Source organism: Anas acuta, chromosome 1 (genome assembly GCF_963932015.1).
Source record: "Anas acuta chromosome 1, bAnaAcu1.1, whole genome shotgun sequence".
NCBI lineage: Eukaryota > Metazoa > Chordata > Aves > Anseriformes > Anatidae > Anas > Anas acuta.
This window is the reverse complement of record NC_088979.1, coordinates 115,067,434-115,092,443: the sequence shown is the minus strand read 5'-3', so window position 1 is coordinate 115,092,443 and position 25,010 is coordinate 115,067,434. Positions and strand designations below refer to the sequence as shown.

At 37.4% G+C, this 25,010-nt stretch overlaps 1 long non-coding RNA gene across 6 annotated transcripts in view; it reads left to right on the top strand.

Annotated features, from left to right (window-relative positions):
• LOC137862521 (uncharacterized) overlaps positions 1-25,010 on the top strand; it is a 248,696-nt gene that overhangs the window by 6,288 nt on the left and 217,398 nt on the right. The gene's annotated exons all lie outside the window — the stretch shown is intronic.

Genomic DNA, 25,010 nt, shown 5'->3' with positions numbered 1-25,010 from the left:
GGTTCTTTCTGGAATATAAAAATTAATGTATTTTCTAAGCCTAGTTTCATCATTTTGTTTACTTCCGAGGCTGATAAATTGCTGGGCTGCTGATCTTAATACCAGCAGGTTAAAAGTATATATGAAGGACGTTTCTCATCATTAGTTCAGCTCAAAAGGATGTGCACCATAACTACATTTCTAATAATGACATTTGACTACAGAGGTAGATAGAATAGCATTTCAGATAAATGAAGGGAAGCATTATTGTAAGAATGCCAAGCTTTTAAGGGTTTAATAAGATTAAAGTTTCTTTTTCTTATCAAGGAACCATAAAGAAATTAAAAGAATGCCACTGAAGGGAAAGAATGTAGTGAAGCACATAAGAAAAGAATTTATCTGATTCTTTAAGTCCTAGAGGCACCAAATGAAAACAGTAGTGAAAATAATGGATTTATGAGAGAGAATAATGCACCTCAAAAGTGGATATCTGTTAATTAATATCAGATTATGCAAGTAGTTCAGACTAGCCCCTGTTTTATGCTTTTGTGCTGCATCTTAGATTTTGGGAGAGGGAGCAGATTGTCTTGATTTAAAAAATTTAGTGTAGTGTCATATGTGAAAGTTGAGCTCCATCGCCTTCCTCCTGGAATCTGTGCTTGTTTCTTTTATTAGCTGAAACTTAAATAAAATTTACAGTGCTACCTTGGTATACAACAAAATCTGCTCTGACTTCTGGGGAATGTGCTTGCTGCTGATACCTATGGAATGCTAACGACTAAGGTTAACAATTCCTGACCCTCTCTGCAGAGCATATCACTTTCTTTTTTTTTTTTTTTTTTTTTTTTTCCAGACAGAAGTCAGGGATTTCAGATTTGTTCTGGAAGGAGGCTGAGTGTGTGTGTGTGTTTGTTTGTTTCTTTTTTTGTTCTTTTTCTTTTTTTCTTTTTTTTTTTTTGAATCATTTTGGTGGCCTATAGCGGAACAAGCAGAAACCCCAGCTTTGTTGTTTCACCCTCAAAGGAAAATTTTTCCCAGGAGCAGCTGTCGAGAGCACTAATGAAACAAGACGAAGTATTTGTTAACTAACAGGACTAGTGAATAGCAAGTAACTAATTTACATGGCTTTACAGGAGCTCTTTATGAAAACCTTCATTTTTTTTTTGGCATTGTCAGTACGATAATGGCTGTTATGACTGCCATCATCAGGAGGTAGACTGTTGTTTTTGTCTCTTTGTCCTCTTGAAGCGGTCAGAGAGAATCATGGAAACTGTACAGCTGAGCAGTAGTTGGCATATGATAGTAAAACCTGCAGCAGCTCTTGCCGTTATTTTGCAACTGGTTAGAGGCACAGACAGCTTAACTTTTAACAATTTACGTGGTTGGGTTTGCAACAGCCGCTCCTCTGCTGTCATAACTGAGGACAGCAGATGTTTACATCAACAGGGGAATGTCTGAAAAACAAAACAAATGTGTTCCTAACTGCCTAATCACGAACTTGGTCCTGCAACCAGTTATATGGATGGGCACGTCTAATAGTGTCACTTCAATGAGAAAAGGCGAGTTCTCCCGTTACTCAGTGACGGATAGACAGACTTCCCGCAGAGCTCCAGCGGGGGCTGTGTATAATTACAATTCAGCAGTTGTTAGCTGGCTGCCGACTGTGTGCTGTGTAGCAAGTTGCTTGGTAGAAACAAGTCAATAGCTCACCAAAAGCAAATATTTTGAGTCAGATCCTGGCAGTCGCTGAGGGCATGGCCATGACAAAAACTACTCGGTGCAGAACGCCAAAGAATTTGTGTGATACATCTCATCTCTTTCCATGGTGCAGGGTTTTTCCTTTGTGCCTGGAGGGAACCATCTCGTGATGGTACACAGAAACTATCATGCTGCAGTCAGCATGCTCAGCTGAGAAGTCTCTTAGGCTGAGCTGATGGGAGCAAGAGAGTGCTAAGAGAGCACTGGGGTTTGAGTTGTGCAGAGCCAAATGGAATCCTTTCTCCATTAGGAGTGGCAAAATGAAATAATCTCTGTAAAGTAGACCCTCATGTCCTTTCCTTGGAGCCTAGAGCAGGGAATATGTTTCATTTAAAAACATGAACAGATGGCACTGTCCACACCTCCTTCCAACCCCTTATGTTCCTTAGCCTTTTTGTTATCAAACTTGCACAAGATCTGTAGATTTAAGCTTGCTTCCCTCCCTCTTTATCTTAATGGAACTTCAACTCAGCTCTCACCTCTCGGCAAGAAAGTCTTAACACACTAAGTGTTAAGATAGCCCGGATAAAGGGTGGAATCCATTCCTGGCTGGCATGCAAAACAAAATGCTAAATGCTCAGTACTGTCTTGTGGTTAGAGAAGTTGTCTTTTACTTGTTGACTATAGCAAAGGAGTCTGTCTTTAAAGCTAAAGAATCATATTCAGATGAATGCTAAATATATATATACATATATATATATCATAGGCAAAACATTTGAATGAGAAGTAAAAAGTCTTTCCAACACAAGTGCAGACGCTGTCCTGATTTTAGCACTAGCTATTATGTTGTAATGGGTTCAGACTGAAGTATTGGATATATCCCACATCCTCCTGCAATGCTAGGCAGTGCTACATGTTAGGATATGAACGTGTCTGTCACATCTGCCTTTCAACAGATGCTGGTCCAATAAGTGCTCTAGGAAGCTTAGGAGATATAAGCAGAAAAGAGGAACTTAATTTTTCAGTCTTGATCAAGACTGTGTATGAGACAAGCCAAAAGGTTACAGCAGATCTAGGCATGCCTAGAAGTGGAGTCTTAGGCAACCAATAGATAGTAGCATAAAAACAGGATATCTATGAATTTGGATGTTTCCAGGGTTCAGCAATGTACTGGTAAAAATAAAAATAAAAAATCATAATCTGTATGCAGAATATGGACACCAAAGTCCTGCACATGTTAGTAATGTTTTTTTTTTTTGAATCAGTACATATGTCCTGTTTTGGTAAACAACTGACTTCAACTCAAAGTAATCTAAAAGTAATGACAGCTGTATGAAAATCCTCTGTCATCATGCTGAGAGGCTCTGTCCCTTTGACTGCCTCTCAGTAATATTACTAATCAGTGTTCACTGATTGAGAGGGGCAATTCTGAGTTCTTTTGAAAGACCTCAGAATAAAGTAGTGTTGAGAAAGCTGTGGTAGAGGCTAAGGTATCTTTATTAAACAGTTCAATGATTGCTTGCACACTCTGTGTCTTCTGCCAATTCTATTAACGACCTGCTCTGAAAGGTAACACGTTTTCCCCCCCCCCCCCCAAAAAAAAAAAAAGTGTTCAAACATCCCACAAATGTCCATTTGAATATATTTCTACATAAATTCCATATGTTGACAAGCTTATATTTGAGGGAAAAATAGCATTTCTTAATCCTGTATTTGATTTGCTGTTATAGACTAATCCAATTGCCTGGATGGGAATAAACCTTGGTAGAAGATGATATTTGTCTTTATTAATCGTGCAGAACACCCACAGCTCAAAAAATAGCAAGGTGATATAACGCAACCTCAATGTCCATCCCAGAAAATAATTCTAGATGAAATGGGCCCCATGCTAATAGTTAATACAATCATTTCCTTATGCAGAAAAACTTTAGAGTGATTTTGTTGTGGGCTTTGTTGTTGTTTTATTTTTTCTTCCATGTTTTACTTGCACGGAGTTTTCCTATCTTTTCATTTCTTGAAGGTGGAATGTCCTTACTCCCCACATGAGCTCTCACATCTTTTTAAAGATTTGCACAGTTTATTGGTGAGCCTTGTTTCCTCACAGAGATTACCTATGTGCCATGACCACCATGGTACCTGAGCATCATTATGGCTAGCTATGTTACAGGATAGAGTCATTCTGCTGGAGCTGTCCTGATGTAAGTTGTATTCTACATCAGTCAGGTTTTGTCTTTATCAGACATCAACCTGCTTAAAGATAAATTTGAGGAACTATATTAATGAATGCACTTCTAGAATGTCTTATCTTTTTTTCTGTGCTAACTGCAAGATCATCTTTATTATCAGTCTTGATTGACATAACTATTTAGTACCTGATCTTACCATCCTAAGAAAAGCAAAGTCTTAGAGGAGTAACATTTTCATAAAAGTGAAGATAACATAGGAAAACAAAAGCAATTTTGTGCTGCCTATTTTCCTGTAGATCATAAATATTTATTTTATTTCTCTATTCCATCACCACTCAAGGCAGAATGGATAACCCATATGTGGAAGGCTTGGATGGCTTAGCTGACATCTGAGCTCTGAAATAAAACTGTCCAGTTCTGTATTACTGTTCTTGGGTCTGGAGGCTCACTGCAGGACAGCTTTCAGAAGTACATTCCAGATACAGAAGGACTGACTCTCATTGTCCATTTTCTCTTTAGAAGTCACCCTTTTCTCTTTATAAATTTACTTCACAAAGTTTTATAAAAGCAGATGATAGTTTATGAATTCTGAGAATTCTTGTCCAGTTGCATTTGCTTATGCAAATTAACAGTATTGACTCATGAGCACATGCAATTAATGTTTTTTTTCTCTACTCTGCTGTTTTCCTTCTTGTTCCTTTTCAGTTCAAATTCAGTTTGATTTAGAGAAGGTTTTTTTTTTTTTTTTTTTTTTTTTGTCCATCAGTCTATGTTTCTCAACACCTGTACTTTTGAATTCAGGGTTATTTCATATAGGTAAACTTACATAACTTAAATAGAATTAGATAAACTGCAAATATGTTATCTGATTTATTTGCCTTTTGAATGTCTCGGTGTTTGACTGTTGCTTTAAAAAAATGTATTTTATCCAGATGATTTGTTATTTTCAAAATCCCTTTCCCTTTTTGTAGTAGATGTTTTTAAAGACATATGGTTGTATTAATGTCAATATTAAGTAGGACAAAACAAAGTTCAGGGTAGAAAAACTCTTGTGCACCAAGGAAGAAGTTGCACAATTAGCTGCAGAACTTCATCTGCGGTAAACTTTTCTCAATTTATTGAGAATCATTTTAGTAATAGTGCCTTCTAAAATTGGAATACCAATTAGTTAACTAATTGTAGTTTAATCAGTAGTTTAATCCAGTGTGCTGACTCCAGTGTCCCAGACACACAAATACTGTCTAAGAATTTTAGTCAAAGAGGCTTGTTTTCATACATTATGTCCCAATTACCTGTTTGTATTGCAGATGATGTTTAGTGACAACTGAAGCAAAGATAGATAACAGTAGGAAAGAATTAGAACTTTATTTTATGTCTCTGAATAACCATTGGTCATCACTAGAAATGTGGGATGGTTCAGTTGCTAGCACGGAATACTTTGGCAGAAGAGAAATAAAAGGGCTGAGTAGTGAAGAAAAATACGTGTTTCATGGAGTTCTTCAGGATAATTACTTATGTGAAAAATCTGGTATTTTTTAGGATTCACAGAAGTTCTTGCAAATAAATTGCTGATGAACTGAATGTACATGAAGGACTAATTTTGACCTCCTTGAATAATGATAGAGCTAACTTGGTACTTTCTTTTCGTGCGTATGTTAATGAATGACTTTTTGTACTACTTGACTAGATCTAATTTGTAGCATTCTTTCATGTTCTAGGCAGTGAAATCACTTTTTCTTCCTAAATATGGCTCTAAGATTACCTATCCCTTATAATCACCTATGAAAAGATTTCCTGATGAAGAATAGTGTATTGAGTTATGCTTTAAGGAACTCTTCATAGCACTCAATAAAGTTTTTGTTTTAAGCACAGTTCTAGAGGTTCTTTTTAAGAAAACTGAATGCTCGGAAGAGGTGCCATTTTGACTTTTAAAGAAAAACTGCTGCCTTTTTCTCATAGAACTAATGCAATCCAAACAACAAATATTCAGTCTTTCTGAAACCGTCCAAGTAGCGTGCCTCAACTGTGACATAAGGAACTGCTCCTTTGTAAATATATGATTAATATCCCACAGTTATATCACAGATATATTCATTGTATCAACTGGATTTCTTCCAGTAATTTTTGGAACTTCCTAGAATAAGTAGAATTTTAATTGCAGTTTCATCCAACACAATGCTTTGTAAAATTTATGTATTTCGTTTTTTTGCGGACTTTAGCATTAGGGTTGTGTTGGTGGTGTTTTAGTTTTTTTTTTTTTTCCTCCTTCCTTATACTGTCTCATTTCCAACTCTTCTCCCAAATCAGGCTTCATTCACAGTTTCATTAGGATAGCTATTTTCACAGTGAAAAATGCCTAAATGGAAATTGCTACGTTTTTGATAGTAAAACCATATTTTTCTCAGCAAAGAAGTCTATTTTTGCTTGACACCTGTCCCATTTCTTTGGGAAAATAGACCAGTTTTTGAATTTTTAATGAAATGTGAAGAACCTTGAATTTTAAACTGGTTTTGATTTGCTACACTGCTTAGAGCCGTAGAATCATTTAAGTTGGAAAAGACCTCTAAGATCATCAAGTCCAACTGTTACTTTTCTCACCCGCCCTCATGGAGCTGGATCAGGACAGAGAATATATTTCATATATGCTGCTAAGACATTGGAAAGAAGTTCTGGCTTAACTGACATCAGTAGTCTTCATTAATTTCAATTAGACAAGAAATACATCGATGATGAGTAGGCTACTAATGTAAAAACATATCCAGCTAGCTGCCCAGTCAGATAGAAACTTGAAATTCTCTTTGAAGGCCTCTGCTATCTCTTTGGCTTTTTATGATTACCCCTTTGCATAAATGATTTACCAGCTTGTTCATAGATAGAGGATGCCTTGGACATATTTGTGTGAAGGTAATTTTCTGTGATTATTTATGTTATGAGTTCTATCCCAGCTGCATTTTTTTTTCCTTTTAACTCTTGCTTAGGAAAAAAGTCAGTGAAAGAAAAAAATCTAGGAATAGAACCATAAAATTTATATAAAGACTCAGGTGTTTCAGCTTTCAGTGGTGTTTCTAAGAAGTTGACAGGCTTTACAGATGCTCTCTCTCTTGCTATGGGTGTTCACCCCGTGAGCTGGGTGATCAGCTGGTTGTGGAAATGTTGGATTCATGTACAACAGATGAACTGAATTCCAAGGATGGTCATTTCTGTAGGTAAGTGGGTGCTTCCAGCAGGGCTTTGACAAAGGCAGAGTGTGGGGACTGGTCCAATTATTTAAAAATACTCAGTGGCAACAGTCAGGGACTGTTCTTTTGTTTGGAGATCTGTAATCCTTTCTCTCTACCACTTTGTGAACTCAAGAAGCTATGTCTTGCGTCATGGTGATTTCCTCATGACTATTCTGCTTTTAAGCCCTCACTGTGTAAATTTCAATCCATAGCGCTTGCTTCTCCAGGAAAATCAAATTAAATATATCTGGATTTTTACTAAATTTCAGTTATGTGGTACGCTGTATTGAACAATAGATCCTTTATTATCTCAGTATAAGGATAGGCCTAGGTGTTCTTTCCATGTAGCTTGAAAAGACGGGAACATAATACCTGAATTAAATTATCTCTATCCAGGCATGTATTTGTCTTTGGATTGAATAGTATTTGGATTAAATAGTATTCTGACAGTAACTGCAAACAACTTTCAACGTGAAATTTTTATTTTTTTTAAACTAGTATGCAGAGGTCATCTAATTTTATTTTAAATTTTACAGAATAGACCACAAAACTTGTGAGAAGAATACTGGATTTTGCAATATTTGACTGTGAGGAAATTTGCAGTGCAAACAACAAATTACAAACAACAAATAATTTGCAAGCATTCCACAGGCCAATATAATGCATAAAACATAGATTTCTAAATGATTAAGTTATGATTCATATACTATGGATAATGATTTATGGACAGATAACAAACAGAGAAATTTACTGGTATTAATTGATTGCTGTAGATAATTCAGTTCAGGCACTTGTGATTTAGACAGGATTAAAATTAGTAGCTAGTAATATGTGGTGTTTTAAATCCATTGGAGATACCCTCAGAGCATCTAGCCCCCCTCCTATAAGAGTTCTTAGTTTAGTTGTTTTTTTCATGATTGATTTATGTTTGCTACTAGTATTCACAGAATGTTGTTGATGGCGTTTATGTTTATTTTGAATAAAAATACTGCCTTAGCTTTTAAAGGCAGCACAACATTATTTATTTTTACGTAATATAATTTTTATGGTTAAGCTTAATCTTTATTAGTATTTGTAACTTTCCTGCAGACAATTCGCAGCACATAATTAGATTGTGTTGACTGCTGCTGCTTGTTCTAACTGATGATTAGGAATAGTATTGAGTTCAAAACATTTCCAGCTCAAGGAAAAATTTTCATTCACAGACTGATATGTGGTTGGATCCCTTGTCCTAACTTTTTAATGCTTCCAATAGATGCCTTTGGGCAAACCGAAAGTACTAATAAATAGGATAGATAAAGAAAACTATCAAAGCCCTGCTGAAATAGCTACAGAAAAGCAATCAAAAATATTTGCCAGTGCTCTGGAATATTAGACATTCATTACAAAGCCACTGCACAGAATAACTGAGGAGCAATAAGTTCACTTACATGCAAAACTGAATTGCTTCATAAGGCCGCTTTTATAATCTGAACATTTATAGAACAGCCAAATATTTTCCAAAGAGATTAAACTCACCTGGGTCCCAGTCTCTGGTGTGACTTCAGGAAATGAAATGTACCGATTCACGAGTGCTATGTGCTACAGAAAATGAGCCATGATCTATCCTAGTTAAAAGGAGTGAGAAAAGCTCGCCGTTCTGTCATAGCAAGTTGCATTCAGTTTCAAAGTGATTTGGCTAGCATGAAGGGAAAAGGCTATTTTACATAAGCTAAAAACAAACGTGTAAGAGGTTGGGAATCACGGCCTTTTGGTGTGCTACCAGACCTGTTTAAATCAGATTTCAAGTCTGTGGCCCTCACACAGAACTTGTGACTGAGGGAAGCAGAGTGTGCAGAAGAGGAAGCCTTTGTCTTGAGCATGAATAAGCATTTGGAGTGAGCATGAGGCTCCCACTTGCCTCAGGATGCAAAGGCAGCTGGCAGCTGAATAGATGTAGCGCTGTTTTTCTAGTTGAGAGCAAACAGAGAAGTTTGTGGTAAAAGTAGCACAAGTAGAAGCAGTACAGGGCACTGAGTGCAGCCATACTGCCCAGTGGTGGCTGATAGGACCAACACAGTACCAGAGGCAGAAAAACAAATGAGGGTCCCTGTTAACAGCATTAGCAATAATGGGTAGAAAGAGATCAGATCAATTAATGAGCCATTGGGTGGGATGCTAGGAGCAGGAGTGGGTAGGCTTTTAAGGCTTCTAAGACTTCTGTCACTGAAAGTAAAGGCTTGTCTTGGAGGGACAGCATGGCAGACTAAGAAGCTGTGCAACATTGCTTTTCTTAGTGAATGAAGGAAACTACAAATGAAGGAAGAACGAAGCCACTTCTAGATATGAGGAAGCCTTGTCAGTAGGTATCAAGGGAAGCCAGAGGTTTTGTGGTTTGTGGTCAACTGGAGGGAATGATCCCTGGATGCAGTATGTCTGCTCTAGGGGTTACGGACTGGTGTTCAGATTATGTCTGCCACAGGTTTTGTACACTGGTGGGCTGTATGGAAAGAGACTGACAGTGAATTGGTGCCGAAATTTAACAGGACCCTTAACATAGTTCATTCTAAACCCTAGGATTGGTGTACTTCTATATATACTACCTTCTGCTTCGCTGTCCCAGTGTCACTGGAGGAGAACTTGAGAATTTAATTCTGTGGTCTACACTCTCCTTTTCTCCACTGCATTTCAACACCAGTCTTCAAAGCACCATAAAGTTATGTTTAGAATGATTTCACATCATAGGAGTCTGTGTGTGTGCGACTATATAGCTCTCAGTATGTGACTTTTTGCTCTTGTTCTTTCTCCCCCTATTTTATTATCAAGCCATACCACTTGGTTACATCAGTTGGTGTTTTGAGAGCTATTTATAACGTTTAAAATAGTGTGTGAAATTGCTATAATGATGTTCTTTAGTGCACAAGCAGGTGAATGGCTGTATGTGCGTGAAAAAGAAAATAAGATTTTGCCTGTTTCATCAAATAGCCAGAAGAGTGTTTTCCACAAAGCTGAGCTTTTTTTTTTTTTTTTTTCCTCTCCACATTCAAGGCAATATGTCTTGTTAGTGTCATTGCTGTGTACTCTGTTAATTATGTCCCCCATGGGCTAGCTAATGTTGATGGCTGCCTTGGAGTACTTTATGTATATACAAAGTGTGTGTGTGTGTGTGTATATATATATATATTTTTTTTTTTTGGTGGTGTTACTATAATATATATATATATTAGTTATATATATTAGTTACATATATATATATATATATTATAGTAACACATACAGAAGTAGTTTGAAACCACAAGGTCAGTGTGATTTCAAGGGGCAATTGTTCACCTCAGATGGCTGGTACTGTAGAAACCTGGAGAAAGTGCTTTGTCTTAGAGCAGCTGAAGGTTAAACAGAAGCAACGTAGCATGACTCACTCAGGGACCTGCAGAAGTTTTTTTAGTGAGGGAGGGTGGTGGGATGAATTATCTAAGGGGTATCTGAATTGGACCTTTTGCCAAAAGGGGATCATTTGTATGAAGGAGATAAAGTACAAGTTAGTGCTGCAGCAGCAGAAGAAAGAGAAAACAAGGCTGTAGCTGGGGCAAAAGAAATGCTCTGAAGGGGAGGTTTGAACAAATGGGTGGTCATGATGCTCAGAGACACTTTAAAATGGCAAAATAGCCTTATGGTATCACTGTACCTCCAGCAACTGCTCCTGCCAGCTTTAGGACCTGACTGTCTCTTCCCAGTAGCCTCATCTCTTCACTGCCACCTGCTTGCTCATGGCTGGGAAATGCCTCTGAGCACCTGCATCTGAAAGGGATCTCTTGAGCTTAAGGAAGACGCTACATAAGAGAGAGAACCCCAATTTTTTGTTTTCCCTCCTACTGCTATTTCAGTATTCTTATACCGACCTGCAGGTGTTCCCTGTGGTGCAGTCTCTGGCTGGTGGCCTAAAGCAATCTGTTCATCACAGCAGTTTTACCTTTCCAGGAACAAAGCCCTCTTGTGTAGCTGTGGCATGCCCTTGTTCTGCTCAGTCTCCTGCTGCTTTGGAGCTCTGCCTGATTGGAATTTGGTCCTTTGTGGACAGAAGCATTCCTGTTCAGAGCTTTCACCCAACAGTGCAGTGAGATCTGTACAAGAATAATCTTCCTCCGTTTCTGGAAATCCCAACACTAAAACAAGTTCTTAACAAAAAAGAGCAAAGCAGAGCACCCAAAAAATCTCTGATAGAACCTGCAGAAAATTAAGTTAGCTGTGTAGTATTACTGCAGTGCTTTTGTTTTCTGGGTTCTGGTTTAATTTATTCTTGTAGATGTCCTGAGTGTTTGTAGATTTTATTTAAGCTAACTGAAAGGCAAACTGTAGAACAAGTATGGATTTAGGATAGGGAAAACGTTGGCTGTTATTCACTCATTCCCTTGGTATAATCTGCAGAGTCAGATATGCTCATGTCGAAATAGAAAGTGAGGTTTATGTTGTCCCATGTGCTTGTCTAACACATGGATGGACCATTAGAAAACTCATTAGTTTTTTATGCTTCTGTCCTCTACAGTCTTCAGAGGGGAGTCCTGCCATGCCAAAGTCTGATTGTTCCTATTGCAAAAATTATTTTTATATAATAGAAATTAATGAAATCAGGCTTCTGCAGTCATTCCAATTGCACAACCCCTCCCCAGATTTGTTGCTGAAAGTGATGCATGCCTCCTCTCTGAACATTATTTCAGAATTTCAGTTTCTGTCTCAACTCTGGAAAGATCTACACTGTGCATATCAATTCCCAGTGCATACCTGTGTCCAGCTGGGTCATGATCTATCTTGGAGATTCTAGGGAAGTCCTTCAGAAAGGTGTTCTGTACATACTCACACCCCCATAGAAAACCTGTGCATGTTGTATATCTGTCTCCAGAATCATACAGCAGGGGTATTTTGATGCAGTATCATTCCATCTGTCCAAAGCATTTAACTCAAATGTTTTTTCTAAGGGATGTAATTCTACTTGTATGTAAACTAAGTTACCTTCTCAAGGTAGAGAAGCTGTCTGTCTCTATTGAAGATGGAACCCAGCAGGAGTGGGCCCCAAAAATTTGGTGATGGTATAAATCCAAGCCTTTGTCTTCTGTAAAGTACAGGCATAAGCATGAAGAAATTACTATTCTGAAGCAGGTGTAATGTGATGAAATGCATTTTTCCTTGTTACTTAGAAGAATAATGGCCATTTAAGCAAAGTTAAATAGGATGGAACTGTACATAGACAGATAGTTGAATGAGAAACTTCAGATCTAAAATTCTGTCTATTTAGAGGGAAGCTTGGAAAAAATATTGCTTCAATTTTTTCCCCACGTCTCGTTCTTACAGTTACAAATGTGTGAGTTTCATCAGCTTATTTTAATTTGGCTTTATACAACAGATCTATGGCAACAGCGTCTTTCCAAGCCACTCTTCCTCTTCTAATCAAAATGAGTTAGTTTTATAGTATTATTATCATTATTGATCAATTTTTGTACTTTCAATCATGAGTTTACAAATATTTTCTGAGAAAGCTTTTCCCAATTTGGTTTTCAGATTTTTCTGAATAAGGGACTACTAAGAATTTCCAATTTTTTTTTTGACTTAGCTACCTGCAAAGCCATGTTAAGGACATGGCTTTGCAGGTAGCTAAGGTGTTAAGGACATGGATGCTGAACTGATATCTTTCAAAAAAAAACTCCAATCAGCATCAGGTTGTTCTTTTTCCATTTTATTTTATGTGTTGTTAGCATATCCAGATTAGAGTTTAAAGGTAGATATTATAAGACAGATAAATATTGAGCTTTTTACATGCTGATGTGAAAACCCACCGTGAAACTATTAAGAAAGGTAGAGAATTCAAAGTGTTCTGCCATAAGCGGGTCATTTTGGGTTCTATTTGGAGTCTTGGAAATAACAACAATGATTCTGGATGAGTGAAATGGATACATGCTCGTGATATGTTCACTTAAAACTATCCTACTTTCTTAAAATGCCAAAAAAAATATTTCTGTGAGACTGAAGAAAAAAATAAAGCAAAAAGATGGGAGAGCCTCTGAAATAGGGAATTTTGATTTGGAATTCTTGAAAGGGCATGGGCTCAACCTGGCTATAGCAGCACATTAGAGAGATCTAATTCTTATTTGTTCTGCCTGAGAAATATTTCATCTTATTTAGCTGGAGATAAGAGAATGCAAGAGAGATTCTTTCTCTTGGGCACAATCAAGCTGAGAAAGGGAGAAAATTAACCCAGCTGCCTGCAGCTGTCATGAATCAGAGCTTGTAATCATTTTCTAAAAGTATGGGCCTTTCACAGTGATACACAAATGCCCCTTTAAGATCATTCTGTTGCTGCATGACCCCTAGGTGACCTGGCTGGAATGGTTAACTCTGAGATTTTGGCAACATGCATTTACTTTTTCATAGATGTGAGCAAATTGACTGGAAATGCACTGAGATGGAAGAACCAACTGAAGAATCCTCCTAGTAAACAACTTAAATCCAAGAGACTTTTTAAACACATATCAGTTGACAGAAGTCATATAAATGAGTCTTATATAACATGAGAAAAATAATAAAAATGCAGTGGCTTTATGTTGTTTTGAGCGTGGGTCAGGCTACATTCAAGCTGCCTTTCACCTTGAGGTAGGTTTGAATAGAGGAATATTCGAACAAGCTTAAGATTTCTGAATATCTTTCCTCTCAGAAAAAGTAATTTGCTAACTATACAGCAATTCCCATTTAACATCATACAATTTGGAATGATTCAATTTTCACTGCCCAAAACAAAGTAAAGTTGCTTTGCATGAAAATCTCTTGAGCAATATTTCTGAAGTGTTTAAAGAGTTAGACATGTAAGCCCTATTCATGTGATAAATCAATCCAGTTTACTTTTTCATAGTACCTACATTCGAACAACTCCTAGTCACCTCCCTCCTCCTGCTCCAGCACCACCTTTAAATAGAAGACACCCCCCCAAAAAAAAAATAAAAAAAAATCCTTTAAGATCCTTTGAGATTGGTTTCAACAGTTTTTGAATTGATTCCCTCCTCTGTTGGCCCAGCAGGATGGGAGGAGGCTGGGTAACAACAGATTCATGGAGATGTGATGCAAGAGGTATGCAACTTCTTGGGAATAGGAGACAAAGAGAACACCTGCTTTTGTGGGCTGTCTGCATCACCCACCAATATGTGGTGTGATCCATGTAAGCGAATACCTACTAAGAACGCTGCAGAGTATGCAGAGTGCTGCTTAGATTGTGTGGAGTCACAGAGTCTGAACAGCTATAACCACCCAAGAAGTTCAGCAATAATCCCTAAAGATTATTACATCTGAAATTCCTTATTGGTGTTATGAAATCCATTTCATAACAGTAAAAAGCTGTAGTCAGAGTATGTATTTGGCTCAGTATAAGGAGTATAGCAGCCTGCTGGCAGTTTCATTTGTACCTGAATTAGTATAGACTTTTCCTGAATCAGGAAATAAGCCAGAAATCTGAAAAAATGAATGAAGGTCTTGTATTTAAAGATCTCTGATAAACTTGGAGTTAAATAAATAAATAAATAAATAAATAAATAAAAATCCATAAGGAGGAAATGGGCACCTGCATAATGAAATGTATCCTTCAAGTTACAAGGCAGTATTGGTATATTTCTACTTTTTCACTACAATATGATACTTGGAGCATATCATGCAGAAAAAAAAAGGTTGTGTGCATATGTAAACTCAAAAACTAGTCAAGATCCATGCACTAAAAGTCCATGTGTTCAATAAAAACATTTTTCATCATTCTGTATTTCATGCTGTATTTGGCATATTTTGTATTCTGTGCAACACGCTAAACTTGTTGGAAATATCTGTAAAGAAAAACACCTATATCTTTAGGTTGTGATATTTGTATTACATAGGAGGAGGAAGGTACTTTTCAAGTCAACTTTTAAATGGGCTTAACAATATTTTAGTCCTGAGTTTCACAGCATATTGATATATTGGACCGTTTGTCTTATTGTCTTTTTCCAAAGGATAGAATTCTCATCAAGTAAACATTTGATGGCTTGGTCTGTTAATTTTTGAGTTAAAAACTAACAGGTAAGATGGATTTCATTTCCAAAATCTCATTTGGAGGTAGTAGAAGCCACTTGCTTGAACAATAATTTCAATGGATAACTAAGCAAGCGTTCATTATTAACGGTTGTGCCAAGTGTGCCATGTAATTAAGGTTGCAGTATGATTTCCATTGAAGTGTCAGTGCTGTATTTGGGTAAGGCAGCTCAGGCTCCTGCATTTCTGGAACATTCTGTTGATTTCAGCATGTCACTAGATGGGAATATGGGGAAAGTATTGGCGTGACTGGGAACCCACGTGAAATCTAAAATAGTAGGGCTGTGGGATAAATGTGGTAAACTAAATACATAGTGTGGCATGCACAGCTACAGGCACAACACTGGAAAAATAGGCAACTGTCAAATTTTAACGTAAAGAAAATTTGACTGTCATCCTTCTCAAAACACTTTGTTTCCCCTGACTACTTCTGTAAAGAAATGCAAATATTTACTTAGCTGGTTGAGGAGAAAATAGCATTTCTTTTAACTATTTTCATGCAGGTGAGGCTACCTTCTCAGGACCTGAAGTAGGGAATATGCATTGAGGTGGAAAGAAATTAAAATAATATTTTAATTAGATGACATAACATAACTTCAGACAGTGATGGGGAGGAGAATGAGCTAACATGAGTGAGTATGGTGAAAGGATATGATGAAACAAAATGGTAATATAATCAGACCTTCGGGTAAGAAGCCTAGATGTTTAAACTAAGATCTACGACTGCAGGATAGATCCATGAACATATGTCTGAAATATATTGCTTTGGGTGAAATCTATTACCCTTTGTATTGCTTCATAACACATACCTTACAGGTAGCTTGATCCCTGGGCATGAAAATACATTAAAATTAAGTAATATACACCTGATATGGATGGGCAGAATATAAGGTTGTATCTGGTAGAAAAGAAGGAAAAATCTTCTAGGCCTGGCTGCCTTCTGCCACCTCTTTTGATCTGTGGGTGGGTTTTTATTTTTCTTGAATGTAAACACTTTGCTGGCATACCTGAGTTACAAGGCTGCTATTCCCTTATTTCCTGTTTGCTCATTAGAAAGAGCTAGGCTCATCCAAAGATGCAGAGAAGGAAAAGTATAATTCCAGTTAGAATTCTACATTTTCTGTTTTTGGGCTTGTTTGGGGGGAACCTCTCACTGGAGGCTGTTCACTCCATTTCCTTCCTTTTCGAACTTTGAGTTTGAGCAGTTGAGTGTCCTTGACAATCATCCATTCAAATGACAGTAAGAGTTTAAGAATTGTTGCTATCATCTCAGAGAGGACTGCTAAATAAAGGAAAGGCATTACAAGTAATTGTAGTCATTCAGATGATGTAAGTTATGACAGTGCTGGCAGCCTTCAGGTATGACTAGAAAATTAGGAAACTCTGCAGGTAAATTCTTTGGTTGAAAGAAGTGTTCAGTTTGTAGTTGTTTGCGAGTTAGTTTTTAACTGATGACAGAAAATACATTGAGAAGGTTGGGGTTAAATTAAGAAAATACAGTGCTGAATGTTCAGAATTAAACTTTAATGGTTCTCCATTTTATTTTTATTTTATTTTTATGTGTAAAATACTGGAAGCTGCTTTTTCTTCTTGAAGTCCCCACAATTCCACTAATACCACTTTGTAAAACAGTAAAAGACCTGTATTTTTAAGTACAAAATTATTAACTAGTAATGCTTTTTGAGAAACTAATATAATATAAACTGATGTGATTATACTGGATGGAATCTGAAACAGTCTATGCTGGGGATTGTCTCTCAAAATTCCAAAGGCAGAATGTAATACGTGCACTTTGTGTACTGTACAGTGTGGGATGTGATTTTTTCAGAGCTATTGAACACCTTGAACTTCCTTTGAAATAATTGCACACTTAAAGATCATTTTAGACAGTATGGATTTGATTTTGGTTTTGGACTTCTTATGATTCAAAGGAGCATATATATATATATATTTTTTTTTTGGTTATTTGAATCAGCTTCTCCACTGTAGTACCTGTTACGTATTTTCAGATATGGATTCAGACTTAGATTACAGAAATTCCCTTAACCTTCAATATTTTGATCTGTGGAACTGGTTTGCATCCATATCTCAGAAAACACCTCTGCTATGTCCACCAGCAAACCTTGTTTGCAAGAGCATGATGGTAAATTCTGGGATTCTTTGATATATAATCCAAAGCCAGGTGCATATTCCCTTGTAAGCTGTTATATCTACATATTCAGAGAGGAACATGAACTCTGACTTGCTTTTGACAAAAAAAAAGGGGGGGGGGGGAAATATTTTTAAGTAATTTACATTGCGGTTTAGAATATTGCAGAATTCTGCAAACTCTAAGGTGGCAGCAATTTAGAAATTTTTGTTCAGTCATAGAACTCCATATGTGTTGCTCTCAAATGCAAAATATCAAGATTAAATGAGCTATCTTATTAGTTTAAATTCAATTTCTTAGTTTAAGTTCAATGTAGAAATGTGTTAAGGCTTTGGAGGTATTATTTTTTCCTTGGTCATCAAGTACGTTGAGCTTGATGCAGAGAAAACATGAAAGCAAGATTTACTTGCTATTCACAGATTTTAGAAGATAGATAAGGCCTAACAGATCACCTAATCTGCTATCCTGGGGGGGGCGGTGGTGGTGGTGGAAAGCAAGCTGCTACGTTTTTCCACTTCTGTTGCAAGTTAATCCTGAAAGTCTTGGCTGATGTGTCTTCTGTCTCAACCCACAGCTTGAGCATTTCACTATGAGGGAAAAAAAATGCATCTTGCAAGCTGCTTAAAATGCAGAGTGCCCATTTTATGTATGTTCTACTACTGTAAGTTTTCTGGAAAGACACAAAATGTGAGCGGGGTGAAAAAGGAAGACAACGATCTGGCCAAGTCACCACAGTTCCCCATGTAAGATGTCCACCCTGAATGCATGTGTGACTCGTATGGAAATGGAGCTGCAACCATGGGTGTTGCTAGCCAGAGGGAAACTATGGACCCTGAAGTGAACACAAGTGGAAAGGAGACTTAGAAAGTGTGGAAACTGATGCCAAAAATGATGTGAGAACTTACTGACATGCTTTTTTAACAACAGTTAAAACAACAACTAGGTCATAATAACACTTTTTGCATACTTCAGGGGAAGGAGGGTGAGTAACACCAGATTAATGAGATACCAAGCAAAAGTGTAATATTGATGATGACTGAACTATGTTAGTTGTGAAATTGTTGATACTTTTCTTTCAAAAAAATAATATCTGTAATTGTGCATTTTGGGAAGAGAAGTTGTGGTAAATACCAGAAATGAGTGGTGCTTTATGCTTTTATTTATTTCTTTTTAAGTTTTTGTGACACATTGTCAAGTCCACTGGGATAAGTTTCCTTCCTTTAGTACTTGAATGGATGGATATGAAGGCAAGGGGAATATTTTGGATTAGAAAGGAACACTGAGAAAGAAAGGTACTACACAACTCTGATTTATTCTGGATAACTGACAGTCTGTGGTGTTGTGTCATTCTGTATTGAGTGAACATCTCAGCAAGGGTTCCACCTCCTCTCTGTAAACCTGGTTGTTAAGCCAATTAAAAGTGCACAGAATCAGTTGTAACATGTTCTTCTAATGTATACCTTTAAATTGAATTATTATCGTTCAAACACACTGGAGCAGCATGTACTTTGTTAATCACGTATCAAGTAGCTGTGACCAACTTTGTTTCTTCATGTCACTTGCAAATAAGAATGAAAAGGCTTCCCTGTGGGCAACACATGCAAGGAAGCTTTCAGATACTGATTCAATAATTTTGCTGGTATTTTCATATTGTGTTCTGAGGAAGTGGTGTCTAGGAGCAAGGTCTGATGAGAAATTATCAGAAAAATAAAAGTATTATCAGAGAAGAGATGTGCTCGCAACCATGTAGGTGCACACTGTAGAAAACTGGTGTGGCAGCTACTGGTTTCCAGGGAGAATAGTTGCAATTACAAGTGCTATAAAACTTTGAGCCAATGAATGTGAGTGTGGCTGTACAAACTCAATTTTAAGAAAAATAATTTAATGTGGCTTTTCTTCTGCATCTGCCAGTTTTCAGGGCTGGTATTTTTCATTTGCAGTAAGCCACTGTGTGCCACAGAATGGTGAGGAAATGAAGCAGGAGAAACTGAGCTGAGATTTGTGAAATGGGCAAATATTTAAATTAGTAAAGGCAAAGACTTCAGCAGCATCCTCTGAAATATTATATATGTAGGGAACTATTAGGCCAGTGGCAAATCTGCTCCTGGGATGTGTAACATACTGCCAAACTCAGAAAATGAGAAAATCAATCTAGTGTCAGTTGCCTGGTTCTCCTCTCTCTATGGGTTTGTATTCATGTATGAAAATACAGATCCCTGGGTTGGTTGTGAATAAACATTAATTCATTGCTTTCAGTGTGTTTGTGCCAGTTTATCCCAAGTGAGAGATTGGGCTGGATTTAGTGGAAGTAGCAGTATCAGTGATTTGTCCTCCCTTCTTTTTTTATGAGAAAAGTATTCTAACAGTTGAAGAAGCTGATAAATCATTTGGAAAGACAAATAAAATATAGGTCTTGCCTCCAGAGTTTATTCACCACTACCACTATTGTTACCTCTGCTACTTCAGTCTCAGTGGGAAAATGTATGTAAATCCCCTGTGTAGATGAAGCCCAAGTGATCTCAGATCAGTAACATCCAGTATCAACAATGTAGTCATATTTTCTTTACTGAGAGAAAGAAATCAAGGTCAGCTCACAACATAAAATCTTGCTTTGACCATGTGTACATGAGGGGGTTGGTTTGTTGCTTTGGGGAGTGAGAGTTTTTTATTTTCTGTCAGTTCTTGGCAGTCCAAGGCCAATTAAAATAAATAAATAAATAAATAAAAGGCAAACTGAGAATGCCCTTATTCTGCAGGTAATGACATAAATTGCCAAGCAGGGTTCCCAGTGACTCAGAAGCCAGGACAAATCTATCTGGGATGCTACAGTTGTTGCTTTGCTCTGGTAGAGGTTTATATCACCGCTGTTGTTGCAAACAAAATAGGTCACAGTCAACAATCTGGTATTTTTCAGCAAAACTTTGTTTCTTTTGAGTATTTCCAGGTAGCTTTGCTTTGATGTGTTGGAGTTAAAAGGACTAAATCATCATCTTGTCAATGCTACTTCCCTTTTAAATCCCTATTTAAAATACAGTAACATAGATACTCTCTGCCTTAACCAGAGTGTTTCAGAGCAGTATGCTGTTTAACTTTCTCTTGTTTTCTTGATGTTCATTCCCACTATTGTTAATCCTTTGGAAGAAATAAATGAATGAAACATAAGGTAGTTCTGCAAGCATATGTGGGGGAATTAGTTGTGTTCCTTGCTAAACAAGAAAATCTTTGAAAGAATCAAATAGAGCTGTGCTCACAGGATATGCTCAGAGACCAACCCCCTTCTCTTTACCTTCTCTTTACCTCCCACATAGGATACGTGTACTGTATCCTCATGAGTACAAGCATCTGGAATGTCAAAAGGTACATCTCCTTTGTGAAAGGAGGCTTGAAGACTGGTTAAATAACATCAGAAGAACTAAAGGAGCACTAGGGTCAGGTTCACAGTGATCATCAGGGAATCTCATCTTCTGGAAATTATACAGGAGAAACAGTGAGAGTGCCTACTTTGCCTTCCCTTCTTGCAGTGATACCTCCTCTCACATTGAAGCTCCTTTGTTCAATACCACCTTCTTTCAAGGATCAGACCACAAACTACGCCGAGTGTAGTCCTGCCCCACAGGAGAAAACAGAGGTAATATTCCTGTTCCTCACCCCTTGTTAATTATATTGGTATCCTTTCAACCTCCTGTGAGGCAGCAGCACCACCAAAGTGAGTGTGTGTGTGTGTGTGTGTAAATGCTAGTTATAATGCAGCCCCGTGCAGCATTATCTTCTGTTTTTATATGCTTGAGCCTAAAATAAATACTGTGATTTTTTTAATTCTTTTTTTTCAGGTCACAGGCATGTGATTTATTCTTGTGCTCTTGGCTTGGTTTGCATGCCATGCTTCAGTCCACTCCAACGTTTTCTATTTTTCCTTTTCATTCTTTCCTTGTCTTAAATAGAGTCTCAGATGAAGTCCTATTTTGTCCAAGCCTTCATTGATCTTTCTTTGTAATAGAAAGTTAGGTAATAGTTTGGTTTCTTTCAACCTTATCACTTTTCTTCTCCTCCACTCGCTTCATATTTCTGCTCCAAATACTTTGGGAAGGTCTTCAATTAACTTTTTCATTACCTTCACTTTATTTGCTAACCAAGAAAGAATCCTAAAATGCCTCTCACACACCAAGATCCTTTTTGCCCTCCCATATTCATATGCAAGAATTCCAGCTGGAAACTTTGAAACAGTATCCTGCCATGTCTCAGCCCTTGAAAGCTGTCTTCAGACAGGAACTGGTTAATAACTTTTGATTTAAAAACAGGCAGTAAGGAAATGGAGGTTTTAGGGTTGGATAAGTTTCTCATTCCAGTCTAAGTGGAATACGTCTTGAGCACTTACGCAACTTTACTCACATCCCTGCTATAGGCATCATTGTTTGTCACAGTGTGTATAACTAGATACTCTATTACAGTGAATGTTTCTTACGTTTGATTGGAAATACACATTTTTCCATGGTTAAATGTAGAGTCATATAAGGCTAGAACTCAGCCAAGAATTAAAAATGCCATTTTTTACATAAAGTCTATTATTTTAAACTGTAGAAGTGCATTTCTCACAAACTGGGGCTCTGTGTTTCTGGTCTGCAGATATTTCTGTACAGCAAGATCTGGCCACTCAATAAAACTATATATCTTGTCGCAAGTAGCACCTTCAAACTGCTACTCAGCCTTACACGAACTCTACTTCCCTTTCAGCTAAAGGTGGAGGAGCCAGTTTCGCAGTCTGATGTGCAATGATCAATTGGACAGATAAATAAGGTTTTCCATAGTCTTTCTTCATCGTTTACCTTCCTGGTGCTCTATGCCACAGAAAAAGTATTCTTCTAACATGTTTCACAGTGCATCTGTGAGGTCTTCTGCCATCAGAACTTAGCCATGTGCAGAAAATAGGGGAGCATGTGTTCAGCACAGTGACAACTCATATGTAGATGTAGCATCAGGATTAATTGCACTATAAACTCCAAATTATCTGTTTCATATCCTGCTTGAAATAACTTGCTCACAAGTTAACATTTTTGTTGAGTTGGAATTGCATGTATTATGGGTGTAATTCTCTGCTCTTATATTACTGTTTTTGTTTTGTAGTTTTATTTTAATATTGTTGGGTGATACACAGTTGGAAACAAATGAGACTTCTCAGCTTATTCAGTTTTTGAAGGTGATCTATCAATTCCTGTATAAAACAGGTTATACATATGTGACCAAAACCCAAATAACCTTGATACTTCATCCCCAAGTTAAAGAAATATTCACTTCCCCATTCTATCGTACAAATATAGAAGTGCTCCCTCAAGATCTAATTCAAGCTTAGAAGTTTTGCCAGCGACCAGGACAGCAGCATTCTGATCAGTCCAGTTTGCCAGCCAGAGAGGGGCCCCTATCACCTCCTGTCAGGCTGTGCATCATCACTGTCAGTCCCAGTGTCCAGTTAAATGAACTCCAATGGGGCAAAACAACAGAGGACACAGCATCCTTTTGAAACTTTCTCCACATACATGTATATAGGTGCAGGTGTTCGTCTTGGAGGAGGATTCTGCTCTTTTGGCCTCTGTGCTCAATTGGGATAACAAGTTTCGTTATCAGTATTAAAAATAGTAGTAATAATAGTCACAGCAATACAGGTCATCTCAGAGTGTGATAATACCTACTGAATTATCAAAAAAGCCTCTTAATATGGAGTGATAGATTCTGGAGGTGTCTTTTGAAGCTTAGAAATCACTACAAAGTCTATATAGTTTTTAGATTTGTCCCCCCAAAGTCCTTTTGGTACTATGTGTCTCTCAAAGCAGTGGGGATCCTCCCCATTTTCCTTTCCAGTCAGCAGATGTTTCCCCTCTCTTGACCCCAGCCTTCTTTCTTTTTAGTGATTAAACAAGTGAAGTAATTTCTTACACATTTTAATGCAACTGATGCATTAAAAATGCAACCTGAATAAAAGAGTAGGTCCAGGTAGTGTTAAAGTTGTTTGTGTTCTCCTTCAGTATTCGTAGCAAAGAGGATTATTGAATTCAGCTGCAGGGAAGGGGAAAGGGAAGATAAGAGAAGCTTTTGTACATTTAACAACTGAAGACCTCATTTTATTGCATTTAGGAACCATTGTTGAACCTCCATTTCTTCTGCATTAAGTCATTCACTCTCAAAGGGAAAAAAACGTCTAGGTAATATTTTTTGAAAATGAGAACATTTTCTACACCCAATCCAAGGTATAGAAAATCTAGATATATTCAGGACTGTTCCATGTTCTTTGACCTGAAAGTTGATCCAGCAGGACTGGAGTGAGGTTCTGTCTCTGCTCTTCTATGCCATTTACTTTCTCTAGCGTAACAGTTAATTTTGATGTTATTTCTGTGCATGTCCTCATTTTCTTCAACTCTTTTCACATTCTCCAATCCACAGGAATTAGAAACCCAGTAGAATTAAAAAAGCTTTTCGCTTTCCCCATCTCTTTATGTACCTTTCATTGTTACTTTCTCCCATGAATATTTTTTTCTTCTATTTTGTTAAACCAAAGTCTGCCATTTGGATTAGAGAAACCCCATGAGGCCCTTTTACTTCACTTGTACTCTGAGCTGGATGAGAAATTTTTTACATCTAGTTTTCTAGAAAACACCTTTCAACTCCTCACTCTATTCATGTATACATGCAGATAACATCTAGCTAAAAAAAAAAAAAAAAGACAACTTGTGAGTTTTTTCTTTAACTGAAGAACTCGTGTATCAGAACCCAAATCTTAAAACAAAAATAGTTCCACCTGCTGAGTACAGGTGCTATGAACTCCACTTAGGGCTCCAAAGTAGTTTTTCAAAACAAAGGTAAGAATGTAAATTTTGGCCAAGTAACTGTGACATGTTGATATATGTTCCAGTGTGACTACTGTGCAGACAAAAAGAACCTGATACAGCCCTCATAAGTTTTAGCATCTTGTGCTTGAGGCTGAAAGTCCCTGCTTCATTCCTTGGCTAAGGTTGCAGCTGCCCTAAGAGGCTTCTGTGAGAATATCATATCAGGTCCTTTGCAGCCAGGATTATTTTTGTTGTTGCAAATACTCAGAAGAACAATATGGTTTCTGTCTGCTACCTGTGTGGGTTTCATATATTTAGATTTTACTTATATCAGTGTTACCAAAGACACAGAAATGAGGGAAAAAAAATGAAAGTAAGGGCTTGTCAGGAGGATTTAGAGTGGCCTCATTGAAGGAAGGTTTAAATGTCATGTAAATCTTGGGGTATTCAACCTGGAAAAGGATTGGAAGCAAAAGGAAACAAGAGACCCATCTTTTCCCATGTGGCTGTTGTGCAATCTTATCTGAAAACATTCAGTAAAGGGCTTTCCCCCTCATAACTCTTTTTTTTTTTTTTTTTTTCCATGAGCCTGCGGCAGTTGTAATCTTTTCAGAATTCCTCGTTCAGCACAGCTGCTTACAAGAGAGAAGACAAAGCTCAGTAGCATTTTCAGCAGGAGTTCTGGACTAGCACAGTGTTTCAGCAGAGATGTTGTTAACATCTGTTTATCGGCTGCTCACGGTTTAAGTGTCAGTGGGAACTCATCTGCCGAGGGGAAGGGTTTCAAAGAAGGTCAAGTGAGAAATATATTCTGCTACACCCCAGGTCATGGAGGGCTTATTTTCATTGTGTCTTTGTTGTTTTTCCTCAGAGTAAAGTATGA